The sequence below is a fragment of the Buteo buteo genome, chromosome 1, assembly GCF_964188355.1.
Source record: "Buteo buteo chromosome 1, bButBut1.hap1.1, whole genome shotgun sequence".
Classification (NCBI taxonomy): Eukaryota; Metazoa; Chordata; class Aves; order Accipitriformes; family Accipitridae; genus Buteo; species Buteo buteo.
Window position 1 is genome coordinate 28,219,833 of NC_134171.1, and position 19,120 is coordinate 28,238,952.

The 19,120-nt window shown below is 37.6% G+C and overlaps 1 long non-coding RNA gene across 1 annotated transcript in view; it reads right to left on the minus strand.

Annotated features, from left to right (window-relative positions):
- The window catches only part of LOC142037203 (uncharacterized), a 72,303-nt gene extending 55,065 nt beyond the window's left edge, over positions 1-17,238 (minus strand). The window contains exon 1 of the long non-coding RNA XR_012652307.1: positions 17,123-17,238. This is a non-coding gene — a long non-coding RNA (uncharacterized LOC142037203). The remainder of the gene's footprint in view (positions 1-17,122) is intronic.
- Between the last annotated feature and the right edge of the window lie 1,882 nt (positions 17,239-19,120).

Below are 19,120 nucleotides of genomic sequence, written 5' to 3' on the forward strand. Positions count from 1 at the left end.
TGCATGTTTTCCCATCTGGTGACTTACAAAGAAAAGTCTTTCTGCTTTATAATCAAGAATTGATTAACTCATTTATCTTGATTTTTAAATGCATCCGAATTACAGAGATCCGAAACAAAAGTGAATGTTAAGTAATTGGCATTTGATGGTTTCTAAAATAGTCCTGAATTTCTTGTTTATTTGCAATGTTTGCCCAGGTGTTTATTCTCTGTTTTTGTCACTGCATTTCAGTCATGAACTTTCAGATACAGTTTTTACAGACATACCAGTACACTGGCAACACAGCTATATGACTTCCAGTTTTTCAAAATAGGTTTTTCAAATTGAATTGTCTTTTTTCTCTTGAAAATTCTGTCTTCAGTAAATAAATAGTGTGTCATTAGAAAGAAGAATATGTTGTGTTTTCGTTTAGAGTTTTGTTTTTGGTTTAGTCTTTGTCATACAATGCCCAAGACATTCATTTTTGCTTAACTATGTTCTACTTATATTTTCACAGGAAGACTTTTGACAGCACCATTTATAAGAACAGGAGAAGAACTAAACATATAGGGTAACCCTCTGCAGGTCTGTGAACACCACTTATGTTTCTCTAGTACATCCACCATCTTAGAGAGATTGAAACAGAGAAAAAGTTCTTTCTAAGACAAATGTTTCCATTTTGCAAGTTGTTTTTTCACTGAGAGCTCTGTATCATCAGCACTTTAGGGCTACATGGCACAGGAAAATTTTTTTTCTTTTTTTCCAAATGTAATTTAGTACCTCTAGCTATGTGCTTCAAAAACTCTGAAGATAAGTAGGTTCATGAAGAACTGATGGAGCTGAAAAGTACGTAGAATCACCTGACTGGAGTGTGGGTATCCTTTCAGAGTTTAGATCTCAAAGTAGCAAAGCAATCTATGGAGAAGCTGAGAGAAACAGCAATTATGTGTTTTCAGGGTGGTGATTTAGTGTACCTAATTCCAGAAAAGCCCTGTGTCTCCATACTTTTCTGAGTGTACGCCTACCTGCTATGGGCACTCTGACCCTGCAGAGATGGTTTCTGTGTTTTGTGTTGATATTTCTCCCACCTCCGCTGTAGATTTTATTTTTACTCTCACTTGTATCCATATTATCCTACAAACTCCTTCTTAAAAATTGTTCCTTTCTAGGTCTTCACTGGAGATTTCTGCTTCTTTTTGTCTTGCTGTAAATTGGTTTCATTTTTTAACACAATATTTGCTAGGAACTCCACAATAGAAACTTATATTAGCTCTGTTTCCCCCTTTTTGCTAACTTTGACTTAGTTTCCTTGTTGCCTCATGTATTCTACTTATTTTGGATTAGATATTGCTCTTTTTATGTTTCCTGTTAGCCATGGCCCTTTACTAGTACTATTCCTTCAAAACTATCTTACAATTCGAGCAGAAGAACCATGGATTTGCATTAGCATGATATGTACAGCTTCCAGTCACTGAAATGATGCTGGAAGGGGGCTGGCCATAAATACAGGTAACTTACATGCAGCCATTGCCAAAAACCTTATAAAGTCTCCCAAAATTCCTGGAGTCCATGTTCCTCTATCATTTTGCTCTTTTATTTGTATATAAAAGCCAAGAAACAAACAAAGAGGAAAAACACTCTCCAAGAACTCCATACTGCTATCACTGATCTGGAAGCGAGAATTTGTTTTTAAATGAAGAATGTTTCCCACCATATAAGCCTTGCCTAGTCTCTTATGGGTCAACAAACTCATTTTAGTCCCCCACTTATCCTTTCTCTGATGAATTATAATAATTAAACCTGTCTAAAAGACTGTGCTTTCTGCATTTTGGGAATAATTTATTTATACCTTGAAGCTATTTTACACAGTTTGATATTCACCATTGAGAACTTGTTGTTCTGAATGTTCATAATTGGTTACTCAGTCCTGCTATTAGTATGGCCTATCACTCTGCTGCAATTATCTTTATTTAATTCATTTTATTTTGAAATATTTTTAAAGGTTGAGATTTATTTTGCCTTCTTTTCGGTCTTGCTTCCAAGAGATTATTGTGTTATCCCAGAAGGAGGACAAGATTTAACGGAGACAGTTAAACTTGGCCATAGCTTTTCTGGGCACTAGCTGGGACTACAGCACCTGGGACAAGTTATCACTCCTTCTTGAGCTGTGTCTGCCTCGGGACATCTCCCTGCCTGGTCATGGCAGGTCTCCAGCCCTGCTCTTCCATTTGGGGCCGAGGGTCTTAAGGGAAAACGAGAGGGCCTCTTTGCTGTGCTAGGTACTAAATTTACTCTGCCCCTAAGTGCTTTGGAAAACTTGCAGTTAGTTTGTTTACTAACTACAGACTCATCTATAGGATTATTTATATTACTTTAAGTGGGCCCATCTATATGGCGTTTGTTTGACTTTGTGGTTACATGCCAGAGAGTCCAGCAGCGCCTGTGACTCTGTTGGTCCAGGTGACACTGCTGGTGGGGTGGGAAGAAGTGTGAGAGGAGTGGGTGAGTCCTTCTGCCCTGCTGAGCTCTGCCCTGCAAGGACCATGGGGAGCAGAGTGAGCTGGGAAGGGGATTACCCCCCGTCTCACCCAGACCTGCAGTCAGGGCAAGGCCACAGGACATACAGAGCTTCAATGTATGAAGGAATGATCTGGTGATTAACTATGAATAAAAGCTATAAGAAATCTAACAGGGATTTCGCCACAATAAATTTGTCCCAAAGTTGCTTTTCAGGAATTGCTTGCAAGAGATGTTTATTTACAAACAATAAATGCTTGTGTGTTTGGACTTGATACGTGAAACCATACACCAGTTTACTCCTTGGTAAATTAATAATACTGCTTTTTTGTTATTATCAATAACAAAGTGTTCTGATCCAAGATATTGTTCCTCAGGTAAAGCTAGAAGCTAGTGATAAAATGAGTAAGATAACATTCCGTGTGTTCAATAAAACATTATATTCCACCCAAACAGAGCATTAATCAAACTAGTAATTTTATTTTGCTAGTTTGCAGTTAAAAAATTAACTAAAAAACAGCCTGGCAAATGCATAACATTAGCTTCCCATTCAGCAATTACAAAATTTTATCAGATGATGCATCCTCTATTCTCTGCCCTAACCCCAAAGATGGAGAAGGACCCAACTCTATTTTCCACATGGCTATGAAAAGACATTACACCCTTTCTGGTCATTTCTTTTTCAGTCAATTCATTCAATTATTTATTAAAAGTTACAGTGGCTGACCAAAACCTTCTTTGGACCTTATTACCTCCTTCTTGCTTGGCTAGGTTGAACTATCCATAGGTGCCTTGGTTTTAATACTTATAAGAATTTCTTACAGAGTACAGAATCAAGTACTGCGTTGGGTAACATGGTTTATTAATGGATATTTTTAAAAGATCTGAACAGAGGAAGGACGTGGTTTATTCATGGATATTTAAAAATGACCTGAACAGGGGAAGGAGTAAAACACTGAAGAAAAAACATTGAGGTGTTACTACTTAAATACTTGATGTTACTGAAAAAAACCCTTCTCACACACACACTAGTACAGAACTAAAAGAAGGCTATTGTAATGTAGCATTCAGTTTACTTTATATCTAAAAAAAGAAAAAACATACCTTCATAATATATACTATGTGTAACCTGATCTTAGGTATATATTGCAGTGTATGACCCTATTTCCCTGGGAATCTAGAGAAAAAAACCTTTTTAAAAACCAGCTGTAGTTTCAGGCTTGGTCATGTGATCATTTCTTTTCTGGGGAAACCAAGGCATGTGAGTGATATATATGCCCTAATATGTAAGCTGGACACGGTCAGGGCTCAGAAGCATATGCAGAAAAGACTGGAGGATTTATTTTATCTTTGAAATTGAAAAGCCTATTGCACTTCCTTTTTTTTTTTTTTAAAGCAATGATTGATCTGGGACCTGATCCACAATGCTGTAAATCAGTTAGGTGCCTTAGGATTGATTTCAACCCCCTTTGAACAGCTTACCAATACTGCCTGAGTTAATCTCGCACAAGAGGTGATGCACTGAAATGGGCAGAATAAATTTATACACAGTTTAATAAACAGTGAATAGTAAAGAGAGTATCAGTACATGTACTTATATTACAATTGAAATAATGTTCATGTCTGGAACTAAAAAGAAAAGCTGGCACAATAGTTAAATGGACTCACTACCTCACTACCAACAACCTTGCAAACTTGCAGGAAAACCTCAAGATTTCAATGTCCTTACTCCACTGGAAAACATTAGGTACCAGTGGTTGATAGCCCAAGATATTATATAGAAAGTACTTTATCCACTTAACATATTGGGCTCATTTACTATTTAGTCTGTCTTAGTATTCATAGGCTTATATCATGTCTGGGCACTAGAGAAGCTAGCTTGGACTTAGGTTGTGTGATGACAGGGTTTGGACAATACATTTCTTGGTGCAACTTCTCAGTAGTATACCCTGAAACTCCTTTGTTGTTGTTTTTTTTTTCTTCTAAAATTTCCTCCTTAGCCCACTTTGGAATTTAGAAAAATTACTTTCATGTCCTTTAAAAATGGATCTCCTTTTGTTCCCTGCCAAGAGCTGTAGTATGACTTATTTCACTGTGGGTTTTCCCTCCTTTTTGTTAAATGTCAAAAAGGTACATGGATAGGTGACTCTCCATGGCTTATAATGTTATATATGGGATATAGGCACATTTACTCATTTGTGGGTTTCATTTAGGCACTGGGACTATTTCAATTTTGTAACATTGCTTGTATAAGTTTACCTTTATGGACTTGTAATGCTTCCCTTGGCATTAAGGTCTCTCATTACACTGAGACATCAATTATTTCAGGCCTATACAAACCCATGGCAAATCTTGTTCTTCCCTTGCATCCTGTTCTTCTCCTTGATTGTTTCACATATCTATCTATCCCCCACAAAACTCACAGTTCTGCACTCCAGAACTTCTTGTAAACTAGTATGCACAATTACCATACTGTCCTATGTTATTTTTCTTTCAGCTCTCTTTTGCTTTCTGTATTCCACTGGCCCAGGTATGAACTGTTTTCTTTTTCCATCCACCATTTCCTTCTTCCCTCCACCATTTCCTTCTTCCCTCCATACTTCCCTCTCTTTCCTCTCCTTTCCTTCTTTCCCTTCATTCACTCAGCTTTACAAGTATTTGAAAATAACTGATAATCTTAGTGTGTGACTTTTCACTTTCCCTTTGCACACAGAGCCATGTGTATAGGTAGAGAGAGGAAAAAATAATGTAGGTACTTGTTCAAGAGTCCCTGTGTAGCTCTATTGCTTCCTATTTTGGAATAATTGTATTAGGAAATCTATTTTTTTCTGTTGTTTTGAGTGGATTAATCAAGAGTTCAAGTCAGATCTGCTTGCAATTTGACACTGAGACCAAGGGTTACCTAAAGCTTGGTAAGCATCTGCTCATAGCAGCATCTGTAAAAAATTGCTTGCTTTCTGTTGTGACAAACAATTTTCTGGCCTGCAGCATATATCTGGGGCAGCAATAAGTCTAGCAGAACACAAGTAGAAAGATCTTTTAAAAATTATTTTGTAGGTCATGTACTGTACTATAGCTGTGGCTATACAAAACTGTTAGCACTTTAATGGGTTTAATAGGATAAGATTTGGATAGAGTGATAGAGATTTTACAATCTTTTGGAAGAATAAAGGTAAAAGACACTCAAAGGTGATGATCCCAAACACCTTTATCTGAATTTTCTCTAGTGCTTTTAGTTTATTGTGCAGGACAGCCAGGTAAAGACCAGCTATACTAAAATGGAAACTCGCTCTTCACAGCTTTGTTGGGACTTCTTTTGTTGAATTCTTCTACATAACATCATTACTTTGACTTCATAGGGAGGATGAGGAAATATTTTAGTGAGAGGCTTTAGGAGAGAAAAGAAAACATGTCAAGCATACTTGTTACTGATGTTTTCAGTCCTCTTTTCTGCTTCCAAAAAAATTGTTTACATGCACTAATTGCACATATGTGTCTTTCTGTATAAAGAGAAAAAAAAAATTCACACTACATTTAATAGCTATCAGACTATAACTTAATTTGCATTGTATAAAGCTAGTCACAAGTAGCTGCGTATTAGTCAGATTTACAAGTGCTCTATTTGTCTATCCTGCAGCATTGCACAAGTTCCTTGCCACCTGTGCAGCATCTTGCAGTACTCTGGGACTGGGTGAGGGTCTACAGCAAAGGAATGTGTATCTGATTCCCTGCACCTTCCTTGGACATGCCCTGGCCCCCAGCAGCATACTTGTAGGGAACCAGGAACCTCTGAATAGTGAAGCATGTGCACTATGTTCACCATGTAGTAGAATGGCATGAGCCCAAAGAAGCATCCTAGATGTGCTTCATTTGCCATTTTTTGGTCATTCCTCTTTTTATGGGCTTTTTGTTATTATTTTTGACCATAAGTGTCAATGATTCTGGGAACTTTTGAATTCTTTCTCTGTTCTCTAACATCTTTTTTATGTGCAAAAAGCCAGTGCATGTTAATGGGCACACAAGGAAGAATTTCTACCTTCACAAGAACAAGTACCCTCGCTTGAGCCTTTTCAGTGAGTGTGTCTGCAAGTCTAATGCTGATCAGTAAAGGTACAATAGAGTTCGGACTGTAGGGGTGGTTTAGTGCAGGCATGTACTCTTTGTAGCAATGCTCTCTTACTCACTTATAATGTTGGTGTTAAAAAAGTCTGGTATTTTGTTGTGGTTTTTGTTTTCTAGCCTCTGGTGCATGATTAGAAATATTTATCCTCCCCAAGTCGCAATTAAATTTGTCTTCAGAACTGGGGGAAAAAGAAATGTTACTGGTTGCAAATATCTTCAAAATGTGAGCTGGTAAAACATGAAATGTTCTTCAATGTTTCCCTTTCACAGCTGTTACCAGCTGTATTACTGACTTGTGTAGCCTATCATATCAGGAATGACTTACAGGCCGTTGCGTTTATGAAGTACTTTTTCTTAAATGGGCCAGATCATCTCCTGTCAAAGGAGCCTCTGTGACTGACACTTCTGTTGGCCATTTGAAAGACAGCTGCCAGCCAGTGTTGTCGTCCCAAGGGAGCATCTTCTCTTCTCCTCTGCTGCAGAGAGCAACAGTAGCACTGACAGGACTGAGAGCAGAATCTGTGCCTGTCTCTGCATTTTTTAGTATCTTTCATGACTTAAAATGGATTGGTACACATGATGGTGGGTATTTTAGTTGAGTTCTTACTCATTTTGCTCAGCAATGAAACAAAAAAAACCAGAATTAAGATCTTTGCATTATTCTGTGTTGCACTGATGGAGCCTGCATAATTTCCAGTTACACTGGTTTAACAGTACCTTCATTAATGAGTGACAGTATAGTGGAGTAAATAAGGTGTTTTAAAGGAAAGAAGCACAACTCTCACTCCCTAATGGTTTACATATGTGTTGGAGAACCTCTGAAAATCAGTTACAATACAGCATAACATTTTCTGGTACTGTAAATTACTTGCAAAATAGTTCAGTGCACCTCCTTGGTGACTTAATTTTCTAATAAATATTAAATATATTTATGTGAGTAACTTGATGAAGAATTTCTATTAAGTTTGTCAGTGGCAAAATTATTGCACCTCCAACTTTACTTGGCCCAAGAGAAAGATATCATCCTCTTTAGGGTCTTCTCAGAAGAACAGACCTGACAAACAGGGATTCATCTGAGAAATTTCTGATAACTGTGCCTTCAGGACATGTCTATGTCACAATATAGAATTTAGCTGAAATTAATTATTCAGTGTGGTTGAACTCAGTTGACATATAAGCTGGCCAGAGGTAAAATAAATTGTTGAAAAATGTGTCCATGTAATTAAATTTCTGCACAGAAAATATGAGGATTTTGTGAAACAAAATATTGAGTGATGATGGGATGTGGAGTTTTTCAGCACTGACCCTAATACAATTCAAATTAGTTTAAAAAACTCTGTTATACAATGATGTTGTAGTGTTATATGAAATAATCTTAGCCCTCAGTTCACTTTCTGGTGAACAAATGTCTGTTTTGGATTGAAAGGGAAAGGAAAAGGGAAATGGAAAGGGAAAGGAAAAGGGAAATGGAAAGGGAAAAGGGAGAAGGGAAAAACAAAGACAGGAAGAAAAGATAGAAAAGAGCAAAACTGAGAGGAATATATAAAAATTAACTGGGAAATCAGTTAAAGGCATCAAATTATCATGAAGGGACAGTGTACAGCAAATATATATATATAAAAATATCTGCAAATTTTAACAGACATTATTTTCTGCAGAGCTAAGCATAGATTAGCATTTGAAATAGGAAATTACAATTTTTTTTTTGACGGATTTCTTCATGGGAAATTTCACAGTATCTGATGGTACTGCTTTTACCCAGAAAGGAGTGTAACTCTACAGCAACTGAAGCCAAACATTTTGCTACCCCTATGAGCTAAGTTCCTGCTGGCCACCTTTTTTCTAGTTGGTTTCTGAGAAACAGCTCAGAGCCAAAAGAACCCAGCGGTGGAAATCTAAATGAAAAATATTTGACTGAACCAATTTAGCTAAAGACACTGCTAGTATTTCTGCTGGTTTTAAAGTTTTCTTGAAACCAACCAGTTTATTGAAACTTAACCCTCTATATGCTGAATATGAGCTGTGTGCCCTAGAAGGAATGAAAGCCAAGAGACTCCTGGACTGCTTGAAAAGGTTGAGCTCAAGAGGCAATAGGTCGAGGGAAGTGATGATTAGACCACAGCAAGATACCGCATCTAGTGCTGGGTCCCAGAATGCAAGAAAGATGTAGCTAAGCTGGAGCATACTCAGCAGAGGGTCACCTAGCTGGTCTGGGCAGGAACACTTGCCCTGTGTGAAGAAGTTGAGGGACAGAAGCTTGTTCAGCCTGAAGATGGGCTTTGGGCATCCAACAGCATCCTCCTATAACTATGGTGGTGTGATCAAGATGACAGAGCCAGGCTCCTTGCAGTGGTGCATAGTGGGGGAATGAGACAAGGGTCATAAACTGAAACAGAAAAGGTTTGGGCTGGATGTAAAGAAAAGCTTTTACTCCATGAGGACAGTCCAGCAGAGGAGCAGGATGCCCAGGGAGGTTGAGCAGTCTCCATCCTTGGAGATCAGCAAGACCCAACTAGATCAAGCCCTAAACAACTTGGCCTGACCTCAAAGCTGTCCCTGCTTTGAACAGGAGGCTGTATTAGACACACGCTATGATCCCTTTCAACCTGAATTATCCCATGATCCTGTAAGCCCACTTGTCTTTACTAGAAACGTAAAACTGGAAATTTTTTTAGCTCACCTGTCAATTCCCTTTAAATGAAAGTCTACAAACCTCTCAGATCTTGGAAGCTGGAAAGACCAATAGGTCCTGTGTTCATCAATGGTGATGTTTGCTGGAAGGCCTCTGAGATGTCTCATGTAAAGTTATAGCCTAAGACTCTGTAACAGCTTGATAGATACATGTCATTTTCTACCTTTGATTGCTGAAGGCACACAAGGCTGAAAATACAGTTTGTACCCCTAAAGGGATATGAAAGTACCTTGGAGCTAAATATATCACACCCAGCAGTTTAATACAGAGTTTTTTCTGCCAGCTGAGCTTGAAGCAATGATACGAATTTCTGAACTGGATACTGTTAGTATTTGTATCATTTTGTATTGGAGTATGGTTCATGGCAGATGATCTATCTGAATGGTCTCCCAGCTCTTTAATCTGAAGGCATGAAGCTCATCCTACAGCATGAAAACCAGCTCCCTCCTTCTAAGATAAATTGAATGTCTAAGAGAAAAAATGAAGAAAGCTTTCAATTTTTTCGACATGCACCAGTCCCCAAGATGGATCCACACTTTGAACCATGGCTTTTTGAAAATGGCTAAAAAATTACGGGTCACAGATTAAGCACTTAATTATACCTCTGGAACTTTTTCTTTCACAGATAAAAAGTTATATATTATTTGCTCTCCAGTGTTGTTTTTTTTTTTATACCTGTCCATATAAAAGCTACTAAAGCCTTGATTTGGAAATCATCACCAGAAATGTATTTCTAGGTTAATTCAATTGGCTGAAATTGTCATTATTTCCCACATGCTGTATCCATAGACAGTGTTCAGCCTGAACAATAAACAAAGCAATTATTAGATAAAGTGTTAGACAGCAAGGAAACTCATTTGGTTAAGAAAAGTAAGATTCAGGGGAACTGGAGTCAAACTCACTATATGACCTCAGGCATGCTGTTTCATCTCTTTGTGTTTCAATTATCTGGCAGTAAACTGAGGATCATAGCAATATCTGCTTTCCTGTATATTCAGTCTTTGCTCTGACAAGTTTATCAGCTAAATAAAGAAGATAAAGATTTCTTTAACATGTGCACGTACAAGATATGTGATGAAATACCATTGCTGGACTGCTAGATATTACTGTGATCATCAGTGCAAATAACCAAATAACATCTGAGTTGAACACTACCATCTAATTCTGCAGCTGGGCTTATTTCTCATAATTGTTTAATATCACATAGACATGCACCCCATTGAGAGTATGTGTGGAGGTTCAGTCTTTAAAACCTCTGCAGTCATGAGAAATTACACATCAAGTAATCTTCTCTACTTGCTAGCTGAATGAAACTTCTTTTGCATAGTTACAGTAATTAAAATGAAAAAAGGTGTTTCTTTCTTTCCAAGAGTTTGAGTAATAAGGTGATTTCCTAATTGATCTATGTAAGTTGATGCAGATTTTAAATTTCAGCTACCTATGTGCATGTGAAGAGCATATAAACTCAGTAGATGAACCTTACAACATATATCACTCTTTTGCAGTATGAATACCTAAGCTGTTAACTGGTTTATTATAGTTTCTTAGAGAAAGGATTCTGAATACTCCAGTACTTTTTTAGATTAGTTATTTGCCACCAGCAACCAGTGGTTCCAGAGATTAGACATGCAGATTGAATTTTCAATTAAAATTAGTCTGTCTCAAAAACATTCTTGTCTGCAGTCAAAAGCTATGGGTACAAAGGTTTCTCAAAAGTCAGTGATTTTCAATATCAAATCCACCTTTTGGTACACCTCAAATAAACAGCATTATATTAATGGTTATAAAAAAGCAATGAGATTTTGAATCCTTTACTTTGTTTCTGAGCTTAGGATAAAAAAGTGGTATTAATAGAAGTTATTTCCTTTACACCTATCAATTTACTCTTATTTATGTTCAGAGGATAACTGTCTAATTTTTAAAGGGAATTTGCTGCTCCCACAAAGCTTTTAATTGACACCTTTGGAGGCTGAACTCCTTTATATAGCCACAGAGTATATGTGAAATGAGCAACAGCTGCACAAGGCTTGCAATACTGCCCTCCCAATGTGGTGCACATCTGACCAAAGGGAAAACCACTTCTAAACTCCATTTGATGAACATCATGAACAGAAGGGATTTGCTATAAGATACAGGTGTCTGAAAGGGAATCTGGTTCTGTGCTCCATTTTGGACACGAGCCACCGCTTACGACAGTCCTTGATGTTGTGAACGTTTCCCAGGAAAGAGGAGAGAAGTAAATATCTTTGTGCTATACCTTTTCTCCCTCTGTCCGTGTCAGGTGTTGATCAGATCTTAAGGACAAGCTCATGTAAAACAATTTCTTTTTATGATTTTGCATATGTGCTCTAAAATACTTAAACAAATGTTATGTAAATGCTAGTCCTCTTTCTGCACAGAGTCTCGAATATCAGGCATATTAGAGTGATACAGAAACTAGATTGCTCTGAAAATGTAAAAAAAGGGTGGGTTTTTTTCTTCTTGTAAAGCAGAACGATAGGATAACTGAAAATATTCAAAAAGTATTTTCTTTGAGATGACACTAGGCGTGAGATATTTCAGTTCAAAGGCTACAACTGGCTGAGAATAGAAGTACCTTCTCAACTTCTGAACAATTATTCTGGGGCTAATTGTCTATGTATCTATATCTACACATAAAAACCCTGTGCAATATAAATCTACCAAAAGACATCTTAAACATCTTCTCCGCCCTTTGTATAATAATGTGGTTTATGTCTAAAAATACTTCATGGCACATTTTATTTTCAGAAAGGATCAAAATGCCAAATCTAGGAACAGTTTTAGTACAGATACTATTGTTTCTCTTAAATTAAAAAAATGCAAAGGTCTCTGAATAAATTAGCACCGTTGTCATGGAAACATAGTGGGCAAGAAATATTTATAGTTGCTGCAAGCAATAATTTTGCAGTTTAATACTTTAAAATGTCAAGCAACACATAATCTCTAAAAAAAAAAATAAAATGGTTTTTTTGTTTGTTTGTCAGTGTGTATATTCACAAATTTCTGTTAAAATATATTGTCACTTTTGCCTCCCCAAAAAAACCTACAAACCCTCACAAAAAATCAAACCCCAATATATTCTCTGGTTGGCTAAAAACATTTTTCAGCTATAAAGACAAATAACATCTTGTCAGACTTAGGTATGCTGTTTTACATGTGTGATCACTAAAGTCAACAACTGCAGATTTTTCAAAGCTAATTAAGTTAAGAATCTTTTTAAAGTGTCTAAGCTCTAACATTAATTGTAACTACCAAAACTGTACATGCCTTATTCATAAATGCCAGGCAGCAAGTGTCTGATATTCCTATTAAAACGAGTGCTATTCCTAATTTGTTAATTGAAATAGTACATTATAATAACATACAGGGAAACACTGGGAAATTATCTCAGTTTATATTGCATATAAAAGGACAATTTTCCTTATACCTCCTATATCCATTCTCAGCTCACCCCAGTAATCTTGCCAGCGAAACAACACAATTAGCTTCATTATGTTGGTACATTGACATGAACATTGGGCTTCATAACAAAGATGGACTAGGTCTAACCTTGTCCATAGTGCTACCCAGCCACAGCATTTGAAAATGCTTTGTCTCAGTTCTGCATTCACTCAACACCGATGTAGAAAGGATTCTGCATGGTGCAGAGAAGTGTGTGTTGTTGTGATGTACGAGCACACAGGAGGAAGGGGAAAAGTGTGTTGTGAGGGGTGAGAAGGTGGCATAGTGGCACACTTGAGTGTCCTTATGTCGTGGTTTAACCCCAACCAGCAACTAAGCACCACGCAGCCGGTCACTCACTCACCCCCATCCAGTGGGATGGGGGAGAAAATTGGGAAAAGAAGTAAAACTCCTGGGTTGAGATAAGAACGGTTTAATAGAACAGAAAAGAAGAAACTAATAATTATAATGATAACACTAATAAAATGACAACAGTAGTAATAAAAGGATTGGAATGTACAAATGATGCGCAGGGCAATTGCTCACCACCCGCCGACCGACACCCAGCCAGTCCCCGAGCGGCGAATCCCTGCCCCCACTTCCCAGTTCCTATACTACATGGGACGTCCCATGGTATGGAATACACCGTTGGCCAGTTTGGGTCAGGTGCCCTGGCTGTGTCCTGTGCCCTGGCTGGGCATGAGAAGCTGAAAAATCCTTGACTTTAGACTAAACACTACTGAGCAACAACTGAAAACATCAGTGTTATCAACATTCTTCGCATACTGAACTCAAAACATAGCACTGTACCAGCTACTAGGAAGACAGTTAACTCTATTCCAGCTGAAACCAGGACACCTTAAAACGTGCTTTTAGAAGACGGTAAGAACAAAATCAGACTTGAGATCGAAGTACTAATAGCAATCCTTCTGGCATTTGTCCTGCAATTCTCTCTCACAGATGTTTTGTGACATGCTGCACCCAACCATGATTTTGAAATGCTCCCTCTTCTCATCATACCTAGCCTTATTTGATTATAAGTACTTTGTAACAATGGGAGAAAGCATCAGCATTATTAACTGTCCGGCTTTTGGAAAGTATGTGCTGCTCCAAGTCTCAGGAATACAGATGAGCACTATGATAGTTAAGACCTTCCTCGGTGGGCCTGAGCATCTGAAGGTACAGCTGGTAGCCACCTAAATGGTGTAGTGAAGTTGAAGGCTGTGTCCTTCTCCTCTCACTAATGGGATTAAGGTAGAAAAATTCTGATGTACTTCAAAGTAACACAGACTGTTGCAAACATTAGAATATTTCCTTAAACTAAAAAATTCAGTTCCTAACTTATGTACAACTTCAACACAGTTTACTAGATGGAAATGTTTTTTTTTAAATTCTGACTTATTTAAGCATTTGAGGAACATCCCTATAGGCTCTGCAATCAAGTGGATCCTAAGCACATCACTAAACATGGACACACTTGCACATGTACAGTTATCTCTAAGGAAATCAGAAGGGGTCAAGAAAATAGAGAAGAAAAACTACAAAATAAAAACAAATAGCTTCTACTAAATTCCCTAAGGAAACCATCCCTTTTAAAGCTAGAGAGATGCTTCCTGTATAGTTCTTCTGCCTGAATAAGGAGTAAGAGCAGAATTAATCTCACCTCTCATAGATCGTGTGAAAGAACAGAAATAAGTAAGAAAGACATTCACTTCTGATGTACACTCATTCATTTTTGGGATTTTACACTGCAAATAACTGCAAAATGCTGTCAGTTGTAACAGCAAGTCAGTTCTAAGTAAGATGAAAGTATTACATACATTATTGCATTGGATAGAACCATATGCATTTAAGGAAAACCACACCTTCTAAAAGTTCATCTCCTCCCATTCAGCAATGCAGATCCTGAAGCATTAAGAACATTATTCAGAAACAGAGGCAAAATACTGAACAGAAGGAAGAAGAGCTCAGGTTTTCTTCTCGGGAAAATTTCAGACGACCGAGGCCTATGTATGATTATACCATCAATCACAAGAGCAACTGCTAACTGTCTGCTTTGTTTACCAAATTGGAAATTATAATTTCATGATTTATATAACATTGAAGGAGAAAAATGGAGGTGGCATTTCTGCTTGCATATTGAAAGTGAAATTTCTGAGTGCTAAGTTTGTAAATAACAGGAAGGCTTCATGTTAAAAGATTTGGATTTCTTGATGATTTTTTTTAACTATGTGCTAAGTTGCCTTAGAACATGTTTTCTTATTTTTGTCATGTTCCTCATCCTGAAAACTATTGGTTTGCTCTGTCATTTCTTTGTTAGAGAATTGTTTGATTCCCTATATTTTTGAAGATGTGCCTGTAGCATGATTTCTTTTGCTTTTTCAGTTTTAATAACATATTTAATTAAAGGTTTCTAGAAATAAACAGACCTTGCCAGCACTTTGCTAGTTTGTTAAGTTCATGTTGTTACTCATGGTGAAACACATTGGGATTTTAATTGCCATACACCATATTCTTAAAAGAGCATTTGGGTTTTTTTGTTGTTGTTTTAATGGATAAAATTATTTTAATGTATATGTAATGGATAACTTAATGTGCTACATGTCAGCAGTATATTCAAGGTATACAGAATCATTGGTGATTCAGTGAACCGAAACATTTTTCATTGCAGCAGCAGTTAGAAACAACAATGTATATTCAAGGAACATCACAGATATTTTCAAAAAATAAATTGCATGTTAAGTAATGTACTATGAAGCAAAGGACAGAAGAGAGTGTGTAGCATTGCTTCTGATCTTCCAAAGAATCTAGATTAGGAAACACTGTCTCATATTTATTTACATGTCAGCCTCCAGCAGGATGCAGCTTGACCTCAGGTTGACTCCAGAGTCACAAGCTAAAAGGAATGGTTATGCAACTAGAGAGTGGCTAAAATTAACCACGCGAAACCCCAGAAGGCTGGGGTGAGGGTACCCAGAAACTGTGTAACTTTAAGAAATAGCGTTCACTTATTTCACTGAAAGAACTGGATTGCATTATTGCAGTGTCCATCTTTATTGTGCTTACAGATCATTATCTTTCAATTTCTTGGCATAATTTTCTATTTGCCAGCTCATTTATTGAAAAATACAATATTCTTCCCATTAGATATAAGCTGTTTAGTGAATGCCCAGGAGCCCTGCTTCAATTTAAAAAAAAAGAGAGAGAGACAGGAAGGAATAAAAAGACATTAAAATGTAGCTGGGGTTTTTCTTTGAAAGAAAACTTCAACTTCTTTTTATCCGTGTTCTACTCTACTATTTCTCCAGTGAGAAAAGCATAATTCCTCAGCAGAAGAGCATACTCAGAAACTGGTGGGAGAATGCAGATGGGAGGAGGAGCAGATCCTCCCTTTCACATTTTTGCCCTTTCTGTGACCAGTGCAAGTTTACCTGCAGGCGGGGTATGGCAGAGCTATCATTCCCCAGCACCACTTAGGAAAGGAGGAGGTACTCCACATAATAACCTTCTTGTCCAGAATCAAGATTTTGGAAATTTCCAGTGGGTGGGTTGAGGGCCCATAGCATCTACTGAGAGCCCTTCTGAGGACTTGCAGGATGACAGAAGGACAGACATCATCACAGGTCACTCCTCTGAAACCTGTGCTGCTATGTCAATGAGTAGCTTAGGAGTAACAGCAGTTACTGATTGCCCACCGAATAGCCCTTTCTTTTCTGAATAATGATTCTGAGATTCATCACATGTTTATGCAGGTGCTGCACTCCCGCAACCAGTAGCTGTGGCTTCTGGACTGAGACATGTATTTCCAGTTTTGCCCTCAGAAACAGAAGCACCCAGCATAGCTTATTACATGGTAATAGCATGGACTAATCAGAAAAACTGAAAGGTGGAAAAATAAAATATTACAAACAAAAATGCCTCTTCATGCAATCTAAGGACAATGCCATAAAAAAAAAAAAGTAGTATGACATTAGAAAACAGTAGATCAGAGCTGTTATATTAGAAACTAGGCCTAACTAGCAATTAATCTAGGGGAAGGAAAGGCTACTCTGTCCACTGCTACTTTTAGATACCATTGCAGGAAGGTTAAGCAACAGGATTTAGCAAGGTTTGTTATGATTACAGACATCATTCCTAACTTTTAGACCCAGACCTCATGTCCCAGCTTCAACACTGAGATCTGTCCTGAGTGCCCTGGGGCTTTGCTAGTGTGGGAAAGTAAAAGCCTTATGAAAAGGCTAGGCGAGAGAGATAGACAGAAAAGGCAACATTAGTGCTACGTGCTTCCTTGTAGTCTTAAACAGCACCTAGAACATGAGGATTCTGTTATTTCAGTTCGATCTTCCTTACCTCTCCTTTCCTTTCACCACCAATTTATTTTCTTTCTTCTTTTTTCTTCTTTCACCTTCAGTTTAATGAAAGTCAGGCTTATCAAAGTCAGTCATTATCTTTTGCACACTTCTCTGCACTGATGACCAGAGAGACTAAAGAAAACAAAGTTTAAAATAGTTCACTGCTAGTACAGGTCTCAGCTGACAGAATCTGTTATGTAGAAAGATGATGCCTTCACATTAACCCAGATGCAGAACAATACAGTACAGTACAGCACAGCCCCGGTTGTGGGGCACAGGAGTAGAAACTGCAGCTACACGTGGTCTGTCCCCAACTCCCTCATCCGTGGAAACTTTACTGCAGTAAAGTTACCACTACTTCACTGTAGCACACAGCTAGTGTTCCACAGGAGATGTTGTGTTAAGGCTGGTAAAGACCTGTGTGGGGTTCACTTTTCTCCAGCAGTGAGGTTGCAAGTCAGCTTTAGAAAAAGAAACCATGTTTTCTATCTTTGCAATACTTCTGTTTGTATTGTATGTGCTAATGGGTTGTTGTCAACTCTGACAATAAGAGAGAGAACAGACATTCCAGCTCATTTTAGGCTGGGGTTTTTTTTCCCACTCCAAAGGAGTAGCTAGTATTTTCAGGGTCATGAACAAGTCTTTCAACCAGGACACTAAAAGCTGTGGAGAGAGGGAAGCAATGTTAAAATGGAAAGCTTAAATCTTCACATTTCAAATGTTTAACTGTATTTTTGGTTTGGGATTTTTTTTTTTCTTAGCATTTTGCTTCTTTCCAAGAAGCCTAAAAGATTTGTAATGGTCGTTACCTGACAAGACGCTTAAAAAGCCTATCTCTATAGTCAAAACTTCAAATCTCTAATATTGTAGAGTGAAAGGTTCACATAGACTGTTGTGTGAAATGCAAACACTTCCTGGAAAATGAGTATGATCCAGGGATATTAGTAAGCTGAAATTCAGAAAATCCCTGACAGCAAGACATTTGTTCTGGTGCAGAGAATGATTACTTTACTGAAGTTCTGACAGCATATTAATGTTTTGTATAAAACACAGGGTACATCTGAAACCCAAGGAGTATACAAATTATAAAGGTAGATGGGAAAAATTTCAATGACATACTCTACAACACAATTAGGATATAGGGTTTAACATAAGTATATCAAGAATTTGAGCATACTCTTTTCCTTTTTCCCTGAATAATGTAGCTACATTTAAAACTTCTCAAGCTCTCAGTTTTAAGCTACCGAGTATACCTAAGAAAGAAAGAGGAGACTAGTTCAAAATGAAATCATGACCAGTTTTTATACTGCAAGACAACAGATGGTAAAATCTACTTCACACTATGAATTTCTTGTTCTGGGCCAGTAGCAGACTTTATTATACTGCTGTCTGTCTAAAAGTGCAATCTACAGTATCATAGCTAAAAAGGAAAATTACCAATGCCACAATGCCACAATAGCATGCTCAGAAGTACCACCTATAAAGAGAAAACACCAGGAGCTTATTTTTCCCTGACTGAGATTCCTGTGTCATTTCTAGAGCTAATAAATAGGACTCCACGACATTTTGCAGGAAGGAAAACACTGAATTGAAGACTCTTTAGAGCTGCATTTTGTGGAAAGCTCTTTAATTCACACGACCTTTGTCTCCTTGGTATTGTACTTCCTTGGAATATCAGAATGAATCCATATTGGCATTTATGACGGATATTGGGTAACTTGATGAAAGGGATAATGTGACTTGATGCATCTTGTAACGAGAGCCTGAACTCAGCGATGTAGGAAGTCCATACGACCAAGTGTCTGTATACGTATGCATTCACTCAAGTCAGGCTTTCTTCTGTCACCTAGGAAAAGGCTGAAGTATATGCTCGATTCAAAGAATGCAAGCTGAGAGGTGGGAAAAACAAGAAGAAGGATAAATTGTTATGGTTTTTTTTCCAATTAATGCATATTTATGTCAAAAGAAATATCTGAGTGCAGTACAATAAATCCTA